At 38.8% G+C, this 20518-nt stretch overlaps 1 protein-coding gene and 1 non-coding gene across 10 annotated transcripts in view; one reads left to right on the plus strand and one right to left on the minus strand.

The window, feature by feature from the left end:
- The window catches only part of LRMDA (leucine rich melanocyte differentiation associated), a 1152373-nt gene that overhangs the window by 824184 nt on the left and 307671 nt on the right, over nucleotides 1–20518 (plus strand). The window lies entirely within an intron of this gene.
- Nucleotides 20292–20393, minus strand: LOC116269660. Its single transcript, XR_004177267.1, has one exon. It is a non-coding gene; the product is annotated as a U6 spliceosomal RNA (small nuclear RNA).

A 20518-nucleotide genomic window follows, 5' to 3' on the forward strand; every position in this document is an offset into this window, starting at 1 on the left:
ATTACATTTTATGTATATATACATATATATAATGTATATATACATATACAAGTTATGTCAAATTATTACATTATACACCTTAAACACTATATACAGTTTTATTGGTTAATTATATCTCAATATAACTGGAAAATTTTAAAAAATAAAAACAAAGCAAAAACAATCCCATCAAAAAGTGGACTAAGGACATGAATAGACACTTCTCAAAAAAGATACACAAATGGCCAACATGTGAAAAAAAAATGCTCAACATTACTAATTATCAAGGAAATGCAAATCACAACTGCACACCCCCCCCACCCCATGGAATACTACTTAGCCATAAAAAGGAATGAAATAATGGCATTTGCAGCAACCTGGATGGAACTGGAGACCATTATTCTAAGTGAAGTAACTCAGGAATGGAAAACCAAACATCATATATTCTCACTCACCACCTTACTCCTGCAAGAAGGGCCATATTAATATATATAATATTATATATAAAATATTATATATAATATATATAATATATAATATATATAATATAAATATATATTATATATATCTGTGTATGTATATTATATGTATATAAAATATATCTATGTGTATATATATTATATATATATATGTTGGCATGGATGTGATGAAAAGAGAACAGTTTTACACTGTTGGTGATAATGTAAACTAGTACAACCACTATGGAAAACAGTGTGGAGATTCCTTAAAGAACTAAAAGTAGATCTACCATTATCTACCATTTGATCCGGCAATCCCACTCCTGGGTATCTACCCAGAGGAAAATAACTCATTATATGAGAAAGATACTTGGACACGCATGTTTATGGCAGCATAATTTGCAATTGCATAATACGGAACCAGCCCAAATGCCCATTAATCAATGAGTGGATAAAGAAAATGTGATATATATATATATACACACACACACATACACACGCACACCTCATGGAATACCACTTAGCTGTAAAAAGGAATGAAATAATGGCATTTGCAGCAGCCTGGATGGAATTGAAGACCATTATTCTAAGTGAAGTAACTCAGGAATGGAAAACCAAACATCATATGTTATCACTCATAAATGGGAGCTAAGTTATGAGAATGCAAAGGTATAAGAATGATACAGTGGACTTTGGGGTACTGGGGGAAAGGGTGGGTGGATGGTGAGGGATAAAAGACTACACATGAGGTACAGCTACACATTAGGTACAGGAAGAATCAGCTGGATTCTTCCATTGTAAAGTTCCCAACCAACCTTTTACCTAGTGTTTGAGCATTTTTTGATGACTGTGACCTAAGTCTATTATTTCATTACATGTTGGAGAATAATTTTCTAATTTTATCATCCTTTTGTATCTATTACCTGGAATTCTGCTATGAAGAATTTTCCTCCATATAGTAATTGTTTGAAATCTTTTTTTCTCACAGCAGATAACTTGGTTTGAAAAATATTTTCTGTGGGCATTGACTGTATGAAATGTGAATGTGAAGTGGTTCCAGATGCAGTGGAAGTGGGAGGCTGAGGATCCCATGTAAGCAAAGGCTTCCCTTCATCCTCTGTACCTATAGCAGAGGAGCCCTTGGGCTCCAGCATTACAATTGGGGAATGCCCTGGTGAATAACACTGCCTGACCCCTGCCCTCACCAGGCTTACAGTGTGGGGTTCTGGAGACTGAAGGGTATGCCTCTAGTACAGAGAGGGTAGCCACTCGCCGGCTTCATGACTTTGGGGCTGTTGGCCATAGTCAACCTTGTTTCCTTATCTGCAAAGTGAGAATAAGAGTACTAACCTCACAGGATAGTTGTGAAGATTCATTGTGCTAGTGCCTATAAAATACTTGGCATAGTTTTGGCTGCATAACAATGCTTACCAAATGCTGGCTTGATTATTCTTATTGCAATAATTTTTTTTTTTAAGAGACAGTCTTGTTATGTTGCCCAGGCTGGAGTGCAGTGGCTATTCACAGGTGAGATCCCACTGCTGATCAGCACAGGAGTTTTGAACTGTTCCATTTCTGACCTGTGCTGGATCACTCCTCCTTAGTCAACCCAGTGGTTCCCTGCTCCTGGGAGGTCATCATATTGATGCTGAACTTAGTGTGGACACACCCAGTTGGCATAGCTCACTACAGCCCAGAACTCCTGGACTCAAGTGATCTTCTCGCCTCAGCCTCCTGAGTCGCCAGGACTACTGACTATTGCATTGGTGTGTTAGGATTGCCATAACAAAGTATTTCAACGTGGGTGGCTTAAAAACAACAGAAATTTATTCTCTCAGAGTTCTGGAGGCCAGAAATGGGAAATAAAGGTGCCAGTGGGCCCAGGCTCCTCCAAAGACTCTGGGTAGAATCCTCTCTTGCCTCTTCCCCGCTTCTGGTGGTAGCTGGCAATCCCTGGTGTGCTATCACTTATACATGCATCGTGCCAATATCTGCTTCTGTCGCCACATGCCTGTCTTTTCCTTCTGTCTCTTCACATGGTGCTCTCTCCTCTCTACATCTTCACATTGTCCTCTTAGAAAGATACCAGTCATATTGAGTTAAAGGCCCACCCTACTCCAGCATGACCTCATCTTAACTCATTACATCTGCAATGACTCCATTTCCAAATAAGCCGACGTTCTGAGGCACTGGGGTTTAGGACTCAACCTGTCTTTCTGGGGGATACAACTCAACGGATAACAATTGTGTACCCATACAACACCGAGTCATCCTACATCTTGACATATATGAGGGTTTCTTGTACTTCATTGTTTGATGTGGCAGAGCCATATTTCTTGCATTTTACTGTTTTCCTACTGGTTTTCTCTCAGATACGAGATGCTATGTAGTAGAGTGAGGATAAGATGAGCAGCTCTTCCACGTTTAGACCCAGAGAAGACACTGGAATAAGTCCTTCTCCACCTCCAAAGACAGGATAGGAGCAGGAAACATCAGCCAGAACATCTCCTATAAACAGCAGAAGCAGTACAGCCTTAGAGAACCCATCCATACCTCAGAACTTCCCAGCCAAGCTCATGCTGGCAGGCGCCCAGTGATTCTCCCGTCCGTATCACGACAAGCCTCGGAGTGAACTGTTTATTTGTCAATTCTTAATTGAGTTGATGTTTACTCATGATTGCCAGTGGATGAGTAATTTACTACAGAGTTCGAGGAGTCAGATAGTGAAGAGATCATTATAAAGAGAAATTATAATAAGAGTTCCCTGTACTCATGGGTCTGGTAATAAAAGATTGATATAATTAGATGGGGCTTGGTAACAAATACTATTACATTATGTCTGAATCTTATTTAAATATATTGGCCTTTTATCTTAAACTTATTAGTGGGTGGCTGTAGGTTATGTTGACACCTGCTAGCTCTTTTACTCTTGCAAAAGGAGGGCTGAGCTATAAAAAGGAGTCAATCATTTGATGTTTAGAAGCAATGGCAAGGTATTTGGGACAGTTCTCCCTGTTGATTTTTGGAGGAAGAGCAAGGTATAAGGGGAACTTAAGCTTCCACTTGGTCACAAACTTTCTGGATAACAAATTCATGACTGTGTTTCTCTGTACTGTGGCTGTGCCTACCTGGGAACCTTTAACTTGGCCAAAGTCATCCTTGAGAAAGCAGGTAAAGGAAAGGGCAGGAAATAATCTGACAGTGCAGTGAGAAAATGAGCTGTGGAGTAAGACAGGCCCGAGATGAAAACTTTGCCATAGTGGGTTGAGTGGTAGCCCCCACCCCCCCCAAAGATAGGGCTCCGTCCTATCCCTGGGATCTGTGAATGTGCCTTTCAGCAGAAAATGAGTTGTTGGAGATGTAACTAAGGATCTCAAGAAAAGATCATCCTGGATAATCCAGGGTGGCTATAAATCGAATGACAAGTGTCCTTGCAATAGACACCCAGAGGAGAGATTAATGGAGAAGAGATATGAAGATGGAGGTAGAGGTTGGAGTTATGTAGAGCTGTTAGGGAATAGATTTCTGTTGTTTTAAGCCACCAAATTTATGGTAGTTTGGTGCAAGATCCCTGGGAAACAAATATACCAGTTTTATAATAAATTGCTTGTATGATTTTGGGCTAGACTCTTAATCTTTACAAGCCTCAGTTTTCTCATCTGTAAAAGTTGGGATATTACACTTGTCTCTCAGTATCATGAGAACTGTGAAAGCTCACCCAACCCAGTGCCTGGTACATGACAGGCATTCAGTACACATCAGATTCCTTCTCCCATCACCTCCTACCCATTTTCCTACATGATGTTTCAACTTGAAATCTTTTTCATCTTCTCCGCCTCCTAAAATGTCTGCAAAACTAACAGCCCTCCCCTGAAGAATGTTCCATTCTTCAGGAGCTGTTCTTAGGACTGTCAAATTAGAGGAGAAAGCATGGTACAGCTGGTGTTTTTGCGGCATTTGGGTGAGAGCCATGTAGATATTGAAAGTTTTTCAAGTGCAGTTCGTTGAATGCGGCCCTATAGAGAAGCAGCTGAAGTTCACATTGTAGCTGCAGTGTGACTGGCCAGCTGGGGTCTGTTTCCTTCACACAAGGAGGTCTCAGGGTACATTCCCAGCCATGGAGAAGAGACAACACATGGGAGGGAAGGGCGTATAATACTCTGGGCTGCAGAAAGAAGCCAATGTAAATGACTTTTTGCTGGATGTCTTTAGTTCATTGATTTTAGGCCTAGAAAGTCGTGATTGATTACATCCCACCAAATACAGGCTGGGGAAGTCAGTGTGGGAATTTAGAGCATGACTGATTTAATAAATGTTTTCAGAACCATGTATTCTTCTGAGGCATGAGAATGATGAGAAAAAGAACACTGGTTAAGAGCTAGCAGAGCTGGGGTCTGGCTTCATTTCTGTCCTTGATTAGCTGTGTGACTTTGAGCCAGTCATTTAACTTCTCCGAGGCTTCAACTTCACAGTGAGGTTTTTGGAGCCGTACATCTCAGTACTAGCATTCAATGGTTCCATGAAAACTCACAGTGATCCCCATGAGGTCAGTGTCCACCTATGTAGCACACGTATTTTGTTTGGCATGGCTGGGGAGAGGAGAATCACAGGAAGGCAACAAAGGAAAAAAATTTTTTAAAAAATTGGATATTCTCTTCTATACACTATCCAGGGCTTCATCCATCATCCAGGGGAAAACCAGACATGTTTTAAAGACTTGAGACCTCCACTGCCTGGTCCTATTGAGGAACCTGTGTTAATGACAGTTTTGCCATCTCTAAATGGTATTGAAAATCCAGGGTCTGGGAATAAGTAGTCAGGGGAGCGCCTGGGGATATGGTCCTGTTATAAGGTCGTAGTGTTGGTTTTTGGGACATTAGCCCACTTCCCATTGTCTGTTATGTTGAGGCCAGTTTTCATGTATGCTTCCCCATGTCTTCGAGCATATTCTGATCAATTCATTGATGGTGAGAGGCAAGGAAAGGGAAGGAAATAGACATTTTTTAAATGCCCATGATGAGCTCCCTACTGGGAAGGATCTGTATTCACAGCCATCTTATGAAGCAATCACTTTACCCCTGTCTTATACATTATGAACCTGAGACTTGGAGATGTTGGGTAGGTTGGATAAAGTCGCTAAATTATTAAGAAGCAGAGCCAGGAATTGAACACATGTCTGTGTGAGGGCCTGTGCTTTCTTTGCCTTGGCATCCTGCCTTTATACTATCACAGCTCTCGGCATGCATTGTATACAATGCACTGGGCTGATGGGAAGTAGCAGTGGAGGAGGGGAGGATGGGGGTAAAGAGAACTATGTATCATTCTTGTTCTTGAACATATTATCTAATTAAACAAATAAAACTAGCATAAAGGGAATACGTGAGACAAGTTAACAATTTTATTTTATCAACAATATAAAAATTAGAGATACGATAATAGCAGCTAACATGTATTACATGGTATATATGCCAAATACTAAAGACTCTACAATTGTTTTCTCAATCATCACCATGATCCTATGTTCACATTTCACTGATGAGGAAGCTGAGACATAGAGAGACTTGGAAACTCTACCAAAGTTCACAGCCTTTGGACTTCCAGGGGTGAGCCAGGATTCCAATCCAGCCCGATTGGTTTCATGCGGTACTGCTGGTGTTATTAGTCATCAAATAAGGGAACGCAGGGCCCACAGTAGGCTCATTAGGAGAGATGAGTTTGGTTTGAAGTGGTCCTGGCTGACTGAAGGGAGGAAATGAAACTCAAAAAGCCTGTATGGAAATAACCCTGTGGTCACATCAGAGATCAGGTTTCTAATGCAGATTCTTACCAGCTCATGGTAGGACCTTGCAGTAGTTGCAGGGCTTTTCCCACACCTCCTCTCATGTCTCATGGCTAACAACCTATTTTCTTCTGCATTCTAATCTCCTGAGAATTCTCTCTAAAATGGAGGGATCATTAGAAGGCAGATATTTTTGGAGCATGTCTCCCCTGGGCCAAGCAAGTGCTTGGAACCAGGGGTGCAGGGAAAGCCGTACGAATCCACAGCTGACTGTGGGACAGCAATAGGGTCTGAGAGTGTTAGGTCCTGCAACCTTTCTTGAAGCACAGATAGGAGTGAGTGCCGCAGAATTATGGCCCTGGTTTAGTCCAACTGGCATTGCTTATGTAAAAGCAAGAGCTTTGTCAACTGCAATCCCACTTTAAAGGGTGTGTGGGATTGAAAGAAGATGGCTTGAAGGAAGAGACCAGTACCTGTGCTCTGTCTTTGCATTGCACACGAGTGTCTCTTGTCCTGAAAGATCAGGTGGACCGGATAATTGCATAACAAAGATGGGTGCAGCGAAGGGATGAGGGGATACAAAAGGGGAGAGGCTACAAACAGCAGAGCCAGGTCAGGTCTTGGAGAGTAACTAGTCACAGATTGCAGTCAGATTCTGGGCTAAAATATTTTAAGTGAAAACAGTGGACTTAAATGCCATTAACAGAGCATGTATTCTGCAGGTTCTTTTATACCAGCCAGCTTCACTGATTCCAGTGACTATCTTGTCTTACCTCCTCTGTCCCTTACTCTTCACTCTTGCCACAGCTATCCCAGAATAGCTTAACTTTCCAGTGTTGCATATCAAGAAATTGTGAGTTGGAGAAAATAAAGTGACTTAAATAGATGACTGGTTATAGGGTTAAAATACAAAACTACATTTTCTGATTTCTAGTTTGATATTTCCCCACAATGCTGTACTGAAAGCATTTTTCTGTCTTTAAGGCATGGAGAAAAGTGAGGGAGTCTTGGGGTTTCTCAGAATTTGAGGCAACATCCTTAACATTGGGCAAGGTAGTCTGGCTATTAACCATGAAACCCTGTGGAGTGAGCTTAGTTGAAGGAGACTGAACAAACCGTTTCAGAGCCCAGAGCCTCTGTGACAACCAAACACATTTGCTCTTTGGAAAATAATTATAGATCCTTTTGAGAGATTCAGCTGTGGATACAACTGGAATACTCTGGCTAGAAAAGTACTTACTATGAAATCCATTCACCTAGTGTGATAGATTGTTAAAAATGGCAACTTTTATTCTATCCTTTATGCATGATTCCCCCTGGCCCCCTGTCCAGCAAGGTGTCTGTAATATTCCTCCTATCAAGAGTAGAGTTTCTCTACCCACCCCTTGAATCGGGGCTTGACCTTGTGACTTCTTCTGGTCAGTAGGGCATTAGCAAACATGATGTATCAGAGGCTTAGAAAGCGTCTGCATGTGGGGCCCTACGCTCTTTTTGATACCCTGAGACTGCCATGTAAAGAGATTGGGGTACCTTCCAGAGGTTGAGAATATTTGGAGCAGACAAAAGTCATCCCAGCAGAGACTCCCTGGACCAACAGTGAAGGCACCTGCATTTTTGCTAAAATGTCTAAGTGGAAGGGTATTGTTATATGCAGTCCTATCATGTTTCCTCAAATAATGGGGAAAGGACACAGGTTCCATATATGCTTGTGAATCCAGCCGTCTTCATTGGAAAGCATGTGGCCTGCAGAGATTCAGTGGAATGACCTTACCCCAATAGTCCAGGACAGTGGCTCTCAATTAGGAGCTATTTTGACTCCCAAGAGTCACTTAATAATGTCTGGATACATTTTTAATTTTTGTACCCCCAGGGCAGAAGTATGCTACTGGCATGTAGTGGATATCGGCTAGGGATGCTGCCGAACATCCTACCATGCACAAGACAGTCCCCACAACCAAGAATGATCTGGTCAAAATGATCAAGTCCGAAGTATTAATAGTGTTGAGGTTGAGATACCCTGGTCTGGGCAATTGTTGACTTCATGTCAGGTTTTTCAGAGTTCCTTAACTTATCTAGCCAATACTTCACCAGCCTCATCTTCTTCAAGAGCAAGCTCTCTCTTTGGGAGTCTCTGAAGAGTCCGTCAAAAACATATCTTAACATCCTGAGAGATGCCTCTTTAGGGTTGGATGAAGATGATTTTCTAATTTTAAAATGCCTTCCTAGCCCCAGATTTTGTGCTTATATTTCAGAGAAGTAGATTGAATGTCTGAGGGAAGGACATGGATCAAGGTGGGAAGTCAGACGTAAGCAGAGCTACATTTGCGGAAAGTATGAGTTCAGTTTAATTTTTGCTTAATTTTGGACTACAAAGATGGCCATCACCTCTAAACCTTGGAGAATTCTAAACTTTTTCTGGGAGAGGAACATCTCTATCACATCTGCCACAGCGGACGGCTTTGTGCCGGATAACATATCATTGGCTTGAAAACAGAGTGAGCATGTGTGGAAGGGCCTGTAATTTTTAATATGACATTGACCATAATTTATCATGTCATACCACCCACTCACAGCAGCCTCATCATATGAAATGCTAAATGCCTTTCTTATCAACACTTGATGGGAAAATGCTGTTCTGGCATCTTCCTCTAAGGGAAACAGAAATCTAACCATGTTCCTTCCAGCCTAGAACTCTGTACACAAAGATCAGACTTGTTTTTCTCCCTGAAAATTTATAGGTATTTACAAGGACTCATATCCTGTTTGCTATTTAGAGGGGCAATGGAGTGAGAAAGAATTATGTAGCAAGTTTCTTTTTCTTGAGATTTGCTCAAGCTGCTCTATGACTTAAAAAACTCAGATACTACTCCCCATTTTTATGGGCGGCTTGCTGTTTTCTGTTCTTGATTTCCTCACCGACTTTCTTGGCAAAGCTATGCTTCAGTACTCCTAGCGGGTGGCTAGATTCTCAGTGAGATGCTTCTGTCATAAAATACTGACCCTAGAAAAGGAGGTTCAATTCATGATCCAGGGTGAAGTCCTTGTGTTAGTCCTATTAAAAAACCAACTTTTACTGAGTGTTCCAAGACTGGATTCTTTCTTCCCTGTTGTTGGGGCTCTCAGTAGGTGCAGACTTTCTGCAGAACTCCGATGGCACCCATGAAGGAGGAGGAATCCACTCTTATGGTATTAGAGTTTTATGAACCCTTTCTTAATATTAGAATGGAATCCTACAGCCAAGAGAAAACTGTGTCTCACATTCAAAGAGGCAGACAATTGGAACCTTCTGAAAAATTTTAAAGAAATAGAAAGTGTTGCTTCTTTTTAAATATTTGCTTGGGTTTGATCACTTAATATTTTTTAATAGGTCACAATACTGCATTTTCAGGTAGATCAACTAAAATGCTTGGAGAATGGGTTCTGTTTAATTTAATTCCCTAGTTAACTTACAGCAAACCACGATTTATTTATTTATTTATTTTATTTATATATTTTTATTTATTTTTTGAGACAGTTTCACTCTTGTTGCCCAGGCTGGAGTACAATAGCACAATCTTCGCTCACTGCAACTTCAGCCTCCCAGGTTCAAGTGATTCTCTTGCCTCAGCCAGCTGGGATTACAGGCATGTGCTACCTCGTCCGGCTGATTTTTTTTTTTTTTTGTAATTTTAGTAGTAATTAGGTTTCAGCATGTTGGCTACGTTGGTCTTGAACTCCTGACTTCAGGTGATCCGCCTGCCTCGGCCTCCCAAAGTGCTGGGATTACAGGTGTGAGCCACCTCACTCGGCCACAAATTTTTCATTTAACACAGTTGAATATGATTTCATGACTAGGGTTCTCGTTGCTGAGTTATCATTCTTCAGCTGGAGAAGGGGAGAGGGAAGGTGCACTGATTGCCAAAGATCCCCTGGCATTTTGTGAAGCAAGACTGAAAGATGTATCCTGGAAAAAATTCATTAGTTTGACTCTCTTTTTAACTGCATTCCTATAAATTGAGACTTTACTCATTTAAGGTGGTTATGAGAATTGAGTGGATAAAATGAGTTACAGCGGGTGGCACATTGCAAGCTTTTGATGGTAAATTATGGATATTAGGATGTGTATGTACTTTCATTTGTAAGTAATGATTTTTATAAAATGTTATGGTACATTTCTAGACTGACCTTGAAGGAGAATACCAAGGTAACTTTGGAGAACCAAAAAATGAAAAAAGCGTATCCGTTTCTCATCATGAATAGGTTTCAAATCTTGTATTTGGAGCATTTAAATTTAAGTTTGAAGAAGAAGGACTGAGGTCACATCTTTCTCCATTGGACATTCTTTCTGATGAATAAGTACTAAAACTGCTTTGAATTTGGTTTCCCCCTTAGATAAGAATTTATTTTTTCCATACGATCTTTTCTTTGCACCTGAAGGAGCATTGAGGATGAAAAATAGAGGCCTGTTTCCTGTTCCTAACTGGAGCCCTCCAAGGTTGTCAAACTAGAGCAACAACTTTGTGGGATTTATGCCTGGGACCTGTCAAAGTAGAATTATCATAGCAAACCCTCTCTGCTATCAATCAAAGGGGTATTGGGGATGGCAAGGGCAGGCATTTTTCAAATTTCTTTACTGTGCATATTTAGTCTTGTGCCTGAGGGAGGAAGAGCTCCTTTGAACAGTTCTTGTAGATTTCTTTTCCATTAGATGGCAGCTCACAAAACTACTTAATCTTCCCCAAAGGGCTTCTCTCATTGGCCTGCTGAGAAAAACAGCCATGGATGAGAGAAGGGGGAAGACAGGGCAATCCAACAGCAAATCCTAGAAAATAAGGCATTGCTTTCAGAGGACGCACGGTCTAAGTTTGGTCACACTGATGTCACGACTTAGAAAAGCACACTGTCCATTGAAGGTTATCTCCCGTCATTTCTAAGTACCGTGTGGACATTTAGCAACAGCACAAAGCTGACACTGCTATCATAGTGCTGTGAGTATTCTTCTGTCCTCCAGAGCCATTTCCCACATTTGTCAAGACAAAGGTTGAAGGGGACCGGACAAGGGAAATGGGTCACCCATTCATTCCCGTCTGTCAGAGGTTTGCTTTGTCATGATAACATTCAAGGAGCATGTTTATCTATCCCGCTACTGGAGGTTAAGGCAAGGGTAACAAAAAGAAGAGAAGAAACCCTCTTTGAAAAGTTTACAAATCCTGCCCTGAGGGCTGTAAACAGAATCCAGCCGGTGGTTGAGCGTGTTAAATACTGCCACATTGATAGGGACCTGGTTCCCTGGCACTAGAAATCCACTCATGTAAACAGAGGAACTGTTGCTGTGAATCGGGTCTGTTTTGACTTAAAGTCTAAGAAACACATTGCCTTCAAAGTGAATTCTTAGGTGTCACTTCCCATAAGTTATGGCAGAAGATTACAAAGCTACTGATATAACATATTAGTTTGATGGACAGAATTATACCCCCAACGCTTCCTGCTCTCCCCAATGACGCACACTAACTTAGTGTGCTGTGACAGCTGCCTTGATTTACCACCAGTCTGGGAGGCCAACCGGGAGAAGGAACGTTCACATGGACGCAAGGCCTGAGACTGGCCTGGAGCCTAGTTTATAAAGCTGCCCTGTAATTCACCACAAATGTGTCACCATTAAAAGAGGAAAAAAGGATTGCAGATAATAAATACTCTTTAATTTATTAGCTAACAACAAAGAGATCAGAGCCAGTTGTGATGTGATTGTTTGACATAATATTGTCAAGGAAAAAAAAGCTAAGTTGACCAGAGAGGTAAATTACACATTCAAGCAGATGCATCAACTCTTGGCTTGTCATAAGCCCAGCTAAACAAAACACCACACAGAGGGGAGGACTGGCCAAGAGCAGAGCCATTTATCTCTGAAAGAGACATATTCAAGAGCAAGTGAAATAAGACATAGTTCTTTTGGACTTGGTCAGAGGCCAGGTTTTAACTGTTATAAATTAAATGTTTTGTGTATAGGATTTGGCAATTCTAGTTGCCTTTGTCATGGCAGGGAGATGTTAGGTTTTTCTGCCTGTCTTAAACTCATGGTTTGGTCAGCTGGGGTGTGTGTCCCTACTGCTAGATACTGAAGAATCAGTACCTTCTGGTAATTAGCAGATATTGGGAAGGTTTCTTATGTGGCTTGTGATAAAATCAGTGGCTTTAGAAACACTTGCAATTGCTTTCGTTTTCTGCGATTCTTCCTCTGCGATTGTTTAGCAATACACACACAGGTCACCAGGCGGGGATTCATACTGATGTTAGAGTCATGGAACCTGAGGATTGGAAGAAACATTTCATCCCACATCCCACCCAGGACATGCAGACGGTTGTGTATGAGCGGGGCAACTTCCAGGGAGGCCAGGCATCTGTCCGTGTTATTGTGATAGAGCTCAGAGTCAACCAGTGCCTGCTGGGCTTTTATTTTTTAAGCTACTGCCCAGAAAAACTCTCCCATCCCTTGCTTGGGAAATTGAGTTTTCAGATCTAAGTGGGTACTTTTGCTTCGTTTTGCATATTATGGGTCCTTGGCTTTAGCCTATTGTTAGAACACAGATTTCTGGGTTTTATTCAACAATCTGGAGGCAAGGATAGAGTCCTGAGGGTAGGTTTAAGGACATTGATTCATGGATCAACATTTTTTTTTTTTTTTTTTTTTTGGTGTAGTTAATTGATCTGCTATGAATTGACCTGCATCTCATTTATTTTATTTGTTGCAAAGCAATATCATGGGGGATTTTTGTTAGATGTCTTATTGAAATCAATGTATAATGTTTATGGTCTCACTGATCTACCAGCTGAATAACTATTTCTAAAAGAGCTAGAAGGCAGGGAAAGAGAGAGACAGAGAGAAAGGGAGTGGAGAAGATAGAGAGAGAGAGAGAGAGAGAGAGAGGTTGATTTGGCCTTACTCGTTCTAGGTAAAAAGGTGTACTAGCTCTTACAAATCGCTACTATCTTTTCAACTTGCTCATATATCATATATTTAATATAATTTTTCACAATTTTAGTGTCTTATTATTTTTAGAATCTTGTTCCTCCTTAAAAAAATCAACAAAAATATGAAATTTGCCCAAATTTGCTTTTGATCTTTATTTTTTCAAATATTAGTAACATTGTTTCCATGATCAGATCTATAAGAATTATTTTACTGTTGCTATCATAAAATAAGATACTACTTGTATAGGTCTAGAGACCAGGCTTCTCCTGTCTTGTAAGCTCTCTAGGGCCTCATTCTTTTTTTCTTTTTTACTTTTCACTCATCAGTCTAGCCTAAAGATATAATTTCATGATGGAGAAAATAATGACAAAACAAGAGCTTAGTTTTAATCATTCTGCCTTTTCTCTGTCATTTGGGATTTCTTTTTTTAAAAACCATTTTCCAACAGTAGACTTACTTTCTTCCTTTGAGCATTGCTTTCATAAGTGACTTCTTAAAATCTGAGTTCATAGAATATGCCCCATACAATTATACTAGTTTGGTTTCTTTCACTGCTTCCCCATCCTCAAGCTTCCCCAACCTTCCTTGTTGTCAGTTTTCATAATTATATACTCAGAATTTCACTTTTAGTAGCATCCTTCCTTCTGGAATTTCATGTCCTATTAGGATCAATATCTGTGGAAATACTATACTATACTGTACTGTACTATACTATACTATACTGTACTGTACTGTACTGTACTATACTGAAATGCTATAGTCTCTTAAAAATAAAGCAAACCCAATCAAGAGTATTCGTATATTTGTGTTCCAAAATATGCAAAGTTATCTCCAATTAGGCACGGTCACTTTCTCCTAGGGGTCTCATATCTTCCATACCACCAATCTTTTTATTTTATAAGTTTGATCATGTTGGCATTTGTTCTGCTATATAATATATATTATGTTGCTACGTTTTAAATATGTTCACTAAATGCACTTCTGCCTAATTTTCCTGGTATCCAAAAAGGATTTTCCCTCTTCACCTCTTCTTCTCTCCCCTCTCTCTATTGGAAATACCTTTCTTTTGAACAAGGTGTTCTCCTCCACTGTCACATTCAGGGCATGATGACCCATCACCATGTGTTTAGTTCAAGTTCCTTTTATTTTAGGAAGTTAGGACCAGTTTTATAGGAACAATGTCCTTGTATCATGTCAACTCCCTGTTCAAAAACCTTCAGGACCTCATCCTCGCATTTGGGATACAGCCACAAACCCTTAGCCTGGCTTCTAAGGTCCACTTAACCTTGACCTCAATGTACTTTTTTAGACTAACCTTCCAGGCTTTCCCTATTTACACTCAGCCTTTCAAATTAACTGATCTGCTCATATCCAGCAACATGATTTGTTCTTTTATTCGTTCACCTCTTTGGGCTTTCCCCCAGACCTTTTCTAGTTTTCTATTAATTAGAAGGTAAGTCACTAAAAAGGTCATTAAAATCCAATGTCTTTCATTGACTTTTGTTTTTTTCTCTATGAAGAATAAAATAATTTTATGGTGCAAAATGAACTTTCGAAGACTAAGAAAGAACATAAAGTTTGGGGCCAACCAAAATTAAAAGTGACTTACAATTAATACTACCAAAGAAGGCAACCTTCCGCTGTCCTTTAAGTCAGCAAAGATTTACGAGAGTGCTTGATGATTGTGTGTTGCATTTCCTCTGTTGGAAATGATACCTAGAATTTTAGAAGCATAGATTCTGAAGGATGACTTCATTCTAAGGATATTAGGAGCCCACTGTTACCCATCTCAACCTTGGGTACCTGTAATACACTGACATTCCTACACATGGCTACATATCATTCTTATTATTCAGTCCACAGCCATTGCCAGGATAGATAAAAAGCAACCGTCATTTCACATCAGACCAAGCTAGGAAAGTACATCTTTCCTCAACCAAGAAGATGGAGTATGAACCAGACCACATGGCCCAGTGGATGGGAATTGATAGTGCATATAGTAGCTTTAAAGCAGCATCGAGCAAAATAGATTTAAATCATTCTGAAAGAAATAAATCCTAACAATGGATACATTGTGCTGAATGAAATGAAGCTCACAAAAGAATTGATTAGGAAGTATACCAAATGGAATAAAATGTAGCAGAAAGGCACATATTGGAGAGAATAAAATATGTTTCAGTCTGAAGGGGATTGAATTTACTAAGATACAACCGACCAGCTATAAAGCAGATGAATAAAATATGTAGTCAAGTCAAATGGACATTCAATGGGAATAGGTTTATATAGATCAATGGCATCATGTGATCAGTTTCATTCTTCTAATTCTATAACTCATTGTGTAATATCTTTAGCTCTCTCAAGAAAATCTGGGGCTTTACCTGAATCCTGAAAGAGGGAACTCACCTTAAAGGGTGTATGATTAATTGGAAATTAATTGGAAATAAGTTATTGTTTGTTGGCTTGTCTTGGTCCAGAGAACCATGATAATTTTCTGGAATTAGAAGGATTTTACAGTAAATTGCAATAGAGTATCACAGTGAAGACTATTTAAGCATTTTCTTCCAATGAAAACTTAGTTCTACCTGGTCACTGTGCTGAAATGCTTAAAGCCATCAATGATCTTCATTTCTCTTTCTAGGAAACTTGGAAATTTTAGGTCAATATTGAAATTATCTTGCTGGAAATTTTCTCCCACATGCAAACATATTCATTAAACACTTCTGTTGTGCTTCAGACGGAGTCCTTTGGAGAATATCATTCTCAACATGAATGAAACTTATTTCCAGTGTTATTCACAGTGGCATATCAAGGGCAGGGGGACGAGAGTGGTCTACTCCAGGTACAGACAATGAGGGGATGCATTGTTTGTAGAAAACTTTGAAACAATAATAAAACCAACTAAAATTTTATGTATATTCTATTATCACCATGTACTGGCAATTCAGGCAATTAAAGTGATAAAAATACTCGTCTCTGGAAAAAAGCTGTCAGTCTAAATAATTGCCAGGAGTTCTGTTGTATTTGAAAATAATGACTATTATTGTTAATGTTTATTACATTTTAACACAGTTAAAAGTTTATCTTTTAGGACACATTGTATTCTACATGGAGTTAATCTGGAGAACTCCTAGCTCTCCAGGAAGCCTTAGCATACATGAACTTAGCTATAAATTCATAGTGGTTTGGAATTATTAGAGATCACATCACAGTCAGTATCTCTAAAACCTTGGTAGCATATATTTCTGTGTTTGAACAATATATTTGAACTAGGCAGTCACAGAAAAATGATTGAGAGATAAAGAAACAGGTCTTGAGTTAGTTCTGTCATTCAGTGAGACTACTTGGAGCATTTACTTGTACTTAATATTTAAAACAATAAAATACAAACCATGAAGTGTACTATTTTTTCTTTGGTAAGTGCAAATTTAAGTTTATGCATGAATAACTCAAGTATATTTGAATAATAGCTTTACATTAAAAATTTAATTTTCTTTTTAGTTGTTAATTATTTCAAAACAAAAGCAAATGAAGAAAAAATAATAATTACTAATTACATGATTATAACTGAAAAGAATTTTGTTTTATGGAGGAAGGGGGTATTAAAAATTATCTGTTCTGGGTATCAAATATGCTAGCTATGGCACTGGGTATTTTTGTTTTTGTTTTTGTTTTTGTTTTTGAGACAAAGTCTCACTCTTTTTGCCCAGGCTGGAGTACAATGGCATGATCTCAGCTCACTGCAACCTCTGGCTCCCAGGTTTAAGTGATTCTCCTGCCTCAGCCTCCTGAGTAGCTGGGAATACAGGTGTCCGCCACCATGCCCAGCTAATTTTTGTATTTTTAGTAGAGATGGGGTTTCATCATGTTGGCCAGGCTGGTCTCGAACTCCTGACCTCAGGTAATACGCCTGCCTCAGCCTCCCAAAGTGCTGGGATTACAGGTGTGAGCCACCACAGCCGGCCAGCATTGGGTATTTTTATTTTTATTTTGGTTACAGATGATAAAACAATTCAAATTGCTGAAAAAATATATAATTTGATACTTTATTAATTACCTTTTATTTTGCAACAAACCACCTCAAAATTTAATGGCTTAAAATATTAGCTATATATAAGGTCACAGTCCTGTGGGTTGGCTGGATGCTTCCTCTCTGGACTGACTCAGTTGGGGCTGTATGGTAGCAAATTTCCTCACATGTCTGGGGCTCAGCTGAGATGGCTGGAATAGCTTTCCATGTGATCTCTCTTCTTCCAGGAAGCTAGCCTGGGCGTGTTATGTGGTGGGAGAAAGGTTCCCCTAACAGGAGAAGGAAAACTCCATGCTCAAGTACCTTTTAGGCATTTACTTGCATAACATTTGTTAATGACTCATTGGACAAAACATGTTACATGGCCAAGTCCACATACTAGGGGTGGAGAACAAGACTCTACCTCTTGATGGAAGAGTGGTAAGGTTACATTGCCTAGGGAAGAATATATAGAGGGAAAAGGAATTTTTGCAGCATTTTTTTGTGAATAATCTACCACCTACCCATAAGGGTTTTGCTATCTCCAGGTATTCAAGTAACATTGGCAGTAATTTCCATCTGCATTCTTTGTCTCAGTTCTACTTTTTTATGTAGTTCATATAGCCTTTTTAAATTAAATGTATTTTTTTTTTTTACTTGGCATATAATACTTGTACATATTTATGGGATACCTATTGATGTTTCAATACATATAATGTATTGCATGATCAGATCAGTGTAATTAGCTTATCCCTCATCTCAAACATTTTTCATTTCTTTATGTTGGGAACATTCAATATCCTTCTTCTAGCTATTTGGAATGATATAATATATTATTGTTAACTGTAATCATTCTACAATGTTTTTTTTAACATGAGAAATTATTCCTCTTATCTGGCTGTAATTTTTCATCCTTTAACAAATCTCCCTAACCCTCTCTTTGTTTTACCCTTCCCAGCCTCTTGTATTATCTCTTCCACTTTTCATTTCTATGAGATCATCTTTTTTTAGCTTCCACAATATGAGTGAGAACATGTGGTGTTTAGTTAGTTCTGTTCCTGACTTATTTCACTTAACATAATATCCTCCAGTTTTATCCATGTTGCCATGAATGACAGGATTTAATTTATTTTTATGGCTGAGTGATATTCCTTTGTGTGTATATGTATCACATTTTCTTTATCTACTATTCTGTTGTTGGATACCTAGGCTTAGTCCATATCTTGCCTATTGTGAATACTGCTTCAAATAAACATGGGAGTGCAGATGTCTTTTTGATATGATGATTTCCTTTCCTTTATATACATTCTTAGTAGAAGGATTTTTGGATCATATGGTAGTTTTATTTGTAGTTTTTAAGGAACCTTGATACTGTTCTCCATAGTGGCTGTACTAATTTACATTCCCACCAACAGTGTAAAGAGTTCCCTTTTTTCACTGTCCTCACCAACATTTGTTATTTTTTGTCTTTTTGATAATGGCCATCCTAACTGGGGTGAGATGATATCTCACTGGTGTTTTGATTTATGTTTCCTTGATGATTAGTGATGTTGAGTATTTGAAAATATATTTCTTGGCCATTTGTATGTCTTCTTTTGAGCAATGTCTGTTCAGATCATTTGCCCCTTTTCATTCTTAATTTTTTCCTTCACTCATTGGTTGTTCAGGAGTATGTTGTTTGATTTCCATGTATCCGTACAGTTTCCAGCATTCCTTTTGTTATTGACTTCTAGTTTTATTCTATTGTTGTCTGAGAAGATGCTTGATATAATTTTGATTGATCAAAATTTGTTGAGACTTGTTTTGTGGCGTAACATATGGTCTATCCTGGAGAATGTTGCATCTGCTGATAAGAATGTGTATTCTGTAGCTGTTGGGTAAAATGTTACTTAAATGTCTGTTAAGTTCATTTGGTCTCTGGTGCAGTTTAATTCCAACATTTCTTTGTTGATTTTCTTTCTAGATGATCTGTCCAATGCTGAGAGTAAGGTGTTGAAGTCCCTTAGCTATTATTGTATTGGGGTCTATCTCTCCCTTTAGATCTAATAATTTGTTTTATATATATATCAGTGCTCTGGTGTTGGGTGCATATATATTTATAATTCTTATATTCTCTTGCTTAATTGATTCCTTTGTTGTATAATATCCTTCTTTATCTCTTTTTAGAACTTTGACTTGAAGTGTGTTTTGAGTGATATAAGTGTAGCTACTTATGCTTGCTTTTGGTTTCTCCTAGTGTGGGATATATCTTTCCATCTCTTCAGTTCAAGTCTATAGATGTCTTTACATGTGAGGTGAGAGTGAGTCTCTTGTCGACAGCATATAATTGGATCTTTTTCTTTTTAAATCCATTCATCTTATCTATGTTTTTTAACTGGATAATTTAATCCATTTACATTCAAGGTTATTATTGATAGGTGAGGACTTACTCTTGTCATTTTATTCATTGTTTCCTAGTTGTTTGGTATATCTTGTTCTTTACTTCCTCACTTATTATTTAATTTTGCACTTGGATATTCTCTGTAGTAACAGGTTTCTCTTTTTCTGTTGTGTATTGCCTTGCTTCTTTTCTCTTTCTTCCTTGTGTATTGTCTCTACCAGCGAGTTTTACAGCCATTTTTTGCATGTTTTCATGATGGTGATTATTATTTTCCAGATGTAAGGCTTCCTTGAGAATTTCTTGTAAGGCCAATCTAGTGGTGATAAATCTACTTAGTTTTAGCTTGTCTGAAAAAGATTTTATTTCTCCTTAATTTCTAAAGGATAGCTTTGCTAGGTATAATATTCTTGGCTGGCATTTTTTTTTCTTTTAGTACTTTGAATATGTCATCCCATTCTCTCTTGGCCTATAAGGTTTCTGCTGAGAACCCATTATTAATGTAATGAGGGTTCCCTTATATGTGACTTGATGCTTTTCTCTTGCTGTTTTTAGGATTCAATCTTTGTCTTTGACTTTTGACAATTTGAGTATAATGTGCTTCCAAGAAAACCTGTTTGGAGTGACTCTATTTCCAGTTCCTTGATCTTCCTGGATCTGGATGTCTATCTTTCTCCCAGGACTTGGAAAGTTTTCAGCTATTAATTCATTAAGTATGTTTTCTGCACCCTTTTCCTTCTCTTAAATATATGAACTACACAAATTCATATGCCATCCTTGTGCAGGGGCCATGCTAATCTTCTCTGTATCATTATAATTTGAGTATAGGTACCACTGAAGTGAGCATTTTTAAGAAATAAATTTTGATAAGATGGCCAATATCAGCAAATGCATTACTTCTTGCCAGCTTAGCAACCCCACTGGAAAGAGAGCTGTTTCCAATAGTTCAAGACAAAATTTGAAGACTGAC

Source organism: Papio anubis, chromosome 11, assembly GCF_008728515.1.
Source record: "Papio anubis isolate 15944 chromosome 11, Panubis1.0, whole genome shotgun sequence".
NCBI classification, from domain to species: domain Eukaryota; kingdom Metazoa; phylum Chordata; class Mammalia; order Primates; family Cercopithecidae; genus Papio; species Papio anubis.